General features: G+C 36.3%; 1 long non-coding RNA gene across 4 annotated transcripts; it reads left to right on the top strand.

The window, feature by feature from the left end:
• The first annotated feature begins 2,751 nt into the window (after positions 1–2,751).
• On the top strand, positions 2,752–5,863 carry LOC116922665. Of its 4 annotated transcripts, none has more exons than XR_006652638.1 (7): positions 2,752–2,903; positions 2,959–3,178; positions 3,231–3,378; positions 3,445–3,689; positions 3,748–4,261; positions 4,340–5,503; positions 5,715–5,863. It is a non-coding gene; the product is annotated as an uncharacterized LOC116922665 (long non-coding RNA). The 4 variants fall into 4 exon arrangements; XR_006652636.1 differs by having other exon boundaries at positions 4,340–5,272; positions 5,372–5,863; XR_006652637.1 differs by having other exon boundaries at positions 4,340–4,403; positions 5,372–5,863.
• The last annotated feature ends 804 nt before the right edge of the window (positions 5,864–6,667 follow it).

The following is a 6,667-nucleotide window of genomic DNA, read 5'->3' on the forward strand; positions in this document are numbered from 1 at the left end:
GTAAGTGCAGGCTTCACAAGTTACACAGACTTCATGGCGTGTGCGAATAATGTATCCGCAGAGATCGTACACTAGCTGATATCGTGTTGCATCTGATTTTCCATCAAGTATGTCGTTGGTGTAACGTAAAAGCAATTCCTTCTGTAGACTGTCTTTGAAATCCTTCTTTATCTCTTTTGCTTTTGTTTCACAATCACGAAACTTGTTTATCAGGCATTGTTTATAGGCGACCAAAACCTCTCCCGCGTCCCTCCCGTCAACATTCGCATTCCGGATTGCAACTTTCGTAGGATTGTAGAGGGAAAGTATTCTGAAGATATGGAGCCAAGAATGTGCTGTTGGATAGTCGTCATTGACCTTACTATTCCAAAGAAATTCTACAAAAAATTACTTTATTATTGACAAATTTAATAACAAAATCATTGATATTTACCTCTATAGGATGTTGAATGAACCGTCCAGTCAACACCACGTTTAATCCTGCTGAAAAAAGTTCCTCAACCAAACCAATGGCACTATGGATGACTAGTCTCCAGGAAAAAAGACTAGTGTGGGACATGAATTTGATGTCCGGCAATTGATGTCGGTCACGAGCCGGATCATTTGCTATCTCTTCAGTTATGTTAAGGATAAGTAACATCTTCTATAACTTATCTTTCTTCTTCGGCCAAGATGTTTTGCCTGTGAATACACTGTTATACCATTAGTTTTTACTTCTATATGTATTCTGCATCAAATATACTTGTATTCAATGTGAATACACTGTTATACCATGAGTTTTTACTTCTATATGTAAACAGCATAAATATACTTGTATTCAATGTGAATACACCGTTATACCACGAGTTTTTATTTCTATATGTAAACAGCCTCAAATATACTTCTATTCAATGTGAATACACTGTTATACCATGATTTTTTACTTCTATATGTAAACAGCATCAAATATACTTGTATTCAATGTGAATACACTATTATACCATGAGTTTTTACTTCTATATGTAAACAGCATCAAATATACTTGTATTCAATGTGAATACACTGTTATACCATGAGTTTTTACTTCTATATGTAAACAGCATCAAATATACTTGTATTCAATGTGAATACACTGTTATACCATGAGTTTTTACTTCTATATGTAAAGTTGTAAACAGCATCAAATATACTTGTATTCAATGTGTTTACACTGTTATACAATGGGTTTTTACTTCTATATGTATACTGCATCAAATATACTTGTATTCAATGTGAATACACTGTTATACCATGAGTTTTTACTTCTATATCTAAACAGCATCAAATATACTTGTATTCAATGTGAATACACTGTTATACCACGAGTTTTCACTTCTATGTGTAAACAGCATCAAATAGTGTAAACTGGGGAGCTTTTCGTTTTCATTTATTTCTTATTCGATTTGCCGTATTAAACTACGTGTCTGAGCAGAATTTGAAATCTGTTGGTGTTTGTGTTCATTTTATAACTTTTATTTTGTGTTTGACTGTTTGTTTACAAATATCGTAGGCGGCTGCCGTTTGTCATTTGTTCTGGAGAAACTGCACCTTAGGAGAAAACAAAAGAAGGTGGTATTCCGTTATCCCCCAGTAGCAGTTGCCATCTAGGGAATTTCGGTGGTACGGAGATTTTCAAACTAGGGTGGTACGGAGAGTGTTTTATTTCGAACGTTAAATAAAACACTCTCCGTAGACAAGGAGTATCATCAAAAGAAAACGCTTCTCATTGAATCTCTTCAAGCGGCCAAATATTTTTCAACAACAGCTGATTGGACAGCTCACCAAAGAAGTTTTCTCGGCATGACTGTGCATTGGATTGGTGAGGACTTGGGGCGTAGAAGCGCTTGCCTGGTGGTCAGTAGAAAACCGTGACAGCCATAAATATTAAGTTCTCGGCCATGCGATCGAAAATATTATCTCTGAATTCAAGATCTCTAGTATAACTACAGAAACAACGACCGATAATGGAAGTAATTTTGCCAAGTCCTTTGACCTTTTTGATCGAAAAACCTCCAACTTGGAATCGGAATCTGATGGACAGACTGATGGTGGTGACAACGTTTCTGAAGACAAATTTGGCGAGGAAATGCAGTTCATAAATTTGGGTGACATAATTGAAGATGCTCGCAATGATCTTCAGCGTTTTCAATTTACTGATAAAAAACCAAAAATTCTGGTGGTGTGGACTGCAACGTGCGTAAAACCATCGAATGAAGGATTCAACTTCGTTTTTAATTCGACGATCGTCATCAGAGACGCAAAGAAGACCAAACCATACGTTTAATAACCCCACCTGTTTTATACACTGCATGGATTCTTTCTTTGCAGGCGCTTCGATAAAAAGCATAATTTTAAAATATTATTTTTTAAAAATTGTGCTATTTAGAGCAATCTTAAAATAATACCTGCACAAATTGAACCCAGCATCTGCAACTTCTTGCGTTTGGAAAAGTTGGTGGCATCATCTCTATTATTGCTTATTCAAAATCTGAAATTAGTTTTTCAACTTCAAAGTGATCGCTATCGGTAGTCTTTTGAATATACTCCATAATGGGACCCGGTTAATCGTGTACGCTTACTGTGTACCACGTACTTGTACATCGTAGAATACGATCGTAGAATGACTCCCCCCACCCCTCTTGGGCGGGGCTTAGCTACGTGGAATCGATCTTTTTTTCCCGGTATATCGTGGAATAAGATCGTGTACCACTATCTACATTGTAGCAGACAAGGTAAACAAAGTTTCAAGTTTTCACGCGTGTGTTTTGAAAAAGTGATACGTTATTTTAATTTAGAATAAATGATTAGTTTTTATTTCTATTCATAAATCAAATTGTTTATGGTTAGATGTCAGGGCGTAAAAGCAAGAGAAGACAATTTCTCAAGTATGAAACATTACAATTACATTATTTAAAATTACTAAACTTTTCCTTTACCTAGGAGTCTGATGTATGCAGAAGGAACCTTCATCGCCCCCCATTGATTGTGATTTATCCACTCAGAACTCCAACATGCAGCCGTAGCCTGCCATACTGAAAATGCAACTTTGACAGAAGAAGTGAATACTTTGCTGCTCGACAAAGCCACCCTACAGGACCAAGTAAAGAAGTAAGAAGAGATGAACCAAACTTTGGTGGGCCAAAAGATTGAATCGGTTCAGGTAATTTATACATTAAATTTATTGCTTGGGTTTAATTTAAAACATTAGTTAGCATTAGTAATCGATGGAATGTCTACGCAAAGCATTTAAGGAGGGAGACGAGTTTATAGCCAATGTAGCCAAATCCTACAATGATATGGGAGAAACACCTTTGCTGGTGGCAATAAAAAACAGAACTTTCAGAACAGTCAAATTCTTGGGTAACAAACTGAAAGTTTCTGTCATCGAAGTTGGTCAATTTACATGGAAAAATGTTGATTATACAGATGTGCCTCCACTGTTTGCTGCTGTTATATCTAATCAGCTACCTATAATAATCTTAAGTAGCCAAACCACTAGACTGCAAAAAATTAGCATATTGGAGCTGATAGGTGCAGCCTATACTTTGTTGGAACCAGGGCTTCGTTTTTGCACGGATATTCTTCCTGGATGCAAGCGTTTCTTTTGCGCCAATCTACAACTGACGGTGGTTCGATAATTCCAAAAAGTCCATTGCAGCTCTAAAACTGAGGTGGAACTGCAATGAATAATTTGAATAATTTGTAAGACATAAATAATTTTGAAATCAGGTTGCTACTGGGTGAAAGGGAGAAATTTTTGTTGCACTCAACTCGTACATTCGTGGAATTCAATGGTATTTTACGAAGATCTGCAGACTAGACGGAAGGTTGTCGATAGGAAGTCGATGCTTATTGATAACTCTAGCACAGAAACACGATAGGGGACGTATAGCCTGTAGAAAGCCATTCAGTAGTGACTGGAACTCGACATCGGGATATACTGCGTGCATCTCCAAGAATTTGATACATTCCAGAGCAGTTTCACCCTGCTCGTTAATTTGGTCTTCATGGTATCCGGCCTCTAGAAATGCCTGAACAGTGGTGCTGAAGTGTCGACCGTGAAGTGGGTTCCATCTTCTATCATTCCACGGGAAAAGCGCACACTCTTGTAGGGCCAGTAATGAAGAGGACTATTCCGTTTTTCGTCCACGTAGTTGGGATTTACCCCCATCTGCAGCAGCAGCTTAATCATTTCAAACGTTGAGTCGGGTTTAATCCGGACGGTACAAGCTTTTAGAAGAAGGTTCGATTTCTCATTCTGCCACTGTCCGTAAAGATAAACATGTTGTGCAATTAGTTAAAACACAGTTACTTTTTATAGAAATATCAGTGTTGCAGGCCGAAAGGGACCGGTTGGCGTACCTGCTGAGCGTCGTGGATGTTAAGTAAACCCTTGCACTACATTTTTACCTTAAAATCACATTAAAGTGCATTAAGTATGTATTTTAAGAAATTTCATAGGTATAGTTACTATATATATAATATAAATATAATACATATATTTATTATATATAGCGCCCCTAGTGACCGAAGGCGATAATAATATTTTCACTCTCGAAGTGTATAGGGGGTAAACTTCAAGGGATAGGAAAGGTTTCCTAATAAAATAATTTTTTATGAAAACAAGAAATAACGCTGTTAAATAAAGAACGCCGGATTTTTTAAGTGCAAAAAAAATATTTTTGCGTAGTTTAAATTATTTTTTTATTTATGAAAAACGCAGTTTTAACGTTACGCTTATGGGGGGGGGGAGCTCGTGTACGTAATCGATGAACGAGTGTTTAGGAGCTCGGGGGTTACTCCTAGAAAAAAGTCTAGTGTGAGTGATTTGTAGCTCTATTGTTCTACTGATCAGCAAAAAAAAAATCTAGCTCTAGCCGTCAAATAGTTATTTGAGTTATTTGAGGGACACACGTAGCACCATTAGAATTCATGGAAATAGAGGGGGTGTTCTTATACATTTGGTGGGTACTCTAAATATATTATATATATAATTATATATTGTATGATATATTATATATAGGCCATATATTATTATGTATATTATGGGAAAAAATTAACTATTAGTTTAACATTTATATATATATATATATATTTGTTTTCTTTGGTACATAAAAAACATATTAAATAGATACTTACAGTATTTATTATATTCGTAATATCTTAATTACAATTATTCTGTATTCGTATGAGACTTACCCAAGGTCATACAAGCCATGTTAACAGAAGGAAGCAGCTCAAGTTTTCGGAGAAGGTTTGTGTCGATTTCAACCTCGTAGGCATTAATTCGTTCGTCGTGGCTTATTCAATTTTTAGCTCGAGCTGATTTCTGTGTGTTCCCCACTTGTTCCAGGTCTCAAGAAGCATCTACTGCTTGCATTTTCGGGTTGGATCCCGCTGCCTCAATCATTTCACCATGAACTCGTGCTGGAGGTTCCTTAGATTGTTCTTTGGCTGTGATCAACACAAACTTCGTCGTTCGAAAGTGAGGTTTTCACATCTTCTCTACTTTACTGGCATTTCCATGAGAGTATTTACGCCCTAATCGTCTCCATCGTAAATGACGAGAATTTGGTTTGGGTAGTCGGGATGCTCGTATGCATGTTTTAAAACCCAGTTGTAAAGGAATCGTTGAGTTTCTTCTCGTGCAATTCGTAATTTAAACTAATATATAATATTTTTTATTTTGTTCACAGTATTTTTTAACTCGCCGCCACGAGTACCCATCCATCCTCCAGTCATATTTATATTTCTTATGTCTCCACTTAATGATGAATTTTGCTTCTATTGATTTAAAATATATGTCATTCATAATACAACAGAAAAGCAATTTTTTACACAAACATTACGGGGTAACTACGCAATGTCAAAAATATATGTAATATATCAAGCACTGATATGTTAAATCATATTATAAAACTATATAACATATATTAGATAATATACCCATTACATATTTTTGTTTTTTTTTTTTTATTACAAGGCCTACTCATACTTGAGTGTTGCCTGTGCTCATAAACTATACATGCATGTTATCACGCCTAAGATAGAATTTGAGACATAGCTTTAGTAAATATAGTAAATTTTGATATGTATAGAAGCAGGGGTTTTTCTTTGGATTTTCTTTGTTAAAAATTTTACGAAATCGGATTGAAACGATAGTTGGAGGGTATTATTGAACTTCAAGGCGGATAAGTAAGAAATGATAGTATGGTTGATTTTAATTTTTAGAAGACGAGTTTAGATTAAAAGATATGTGCTATTACTATGGGTTTCACTCTGCTCTTTTGTGATCTAGTCGCCGAGATTCCTTGATGAACTTCAGAAGTTTTTTCCAGATGGCTGATGACGTTGTTACTGTTGCTAGTGGGGGGTGGATAGTCCCTTTCTTTTTTCAGACAAGCTTCTTTGAATGGTTTCCTTTGCGCCGTGAACAGGCAGCACGTGAAATTAAAATGCTCGATGGACTCTTCTTCGGTGCCACAGTCACACACTGGTGACTGAATTTTCTTAATTTTGAAGATATGGTGGTTTAATTGACAGTGGCCTGTCAACAACTGAGTAATTTGGTGGCTGATGTATACACCCTTCAGAAGATATGCTTCGGCTGGAGAGAGGAAGAAACTCCTTGTGATTGCACCTTTAGTTG

Source organism: Daphnia magna, unplaced genomic scaffold (genome assembly GCF_020631705.1).
Source record: "Daphnia magna isolate NIES unplaced genomic scaffold, ASM2063170v1.1 Dm_contigs074, whole genome shotgun sequence".
In the NCBI taxonomy this organism is placed as follows: Eukaryota; Metazoa; Arthropoda; class Branchiopoda; order Diplostraca; family Daphniidae; genus Daphnia; species Daphnia magna.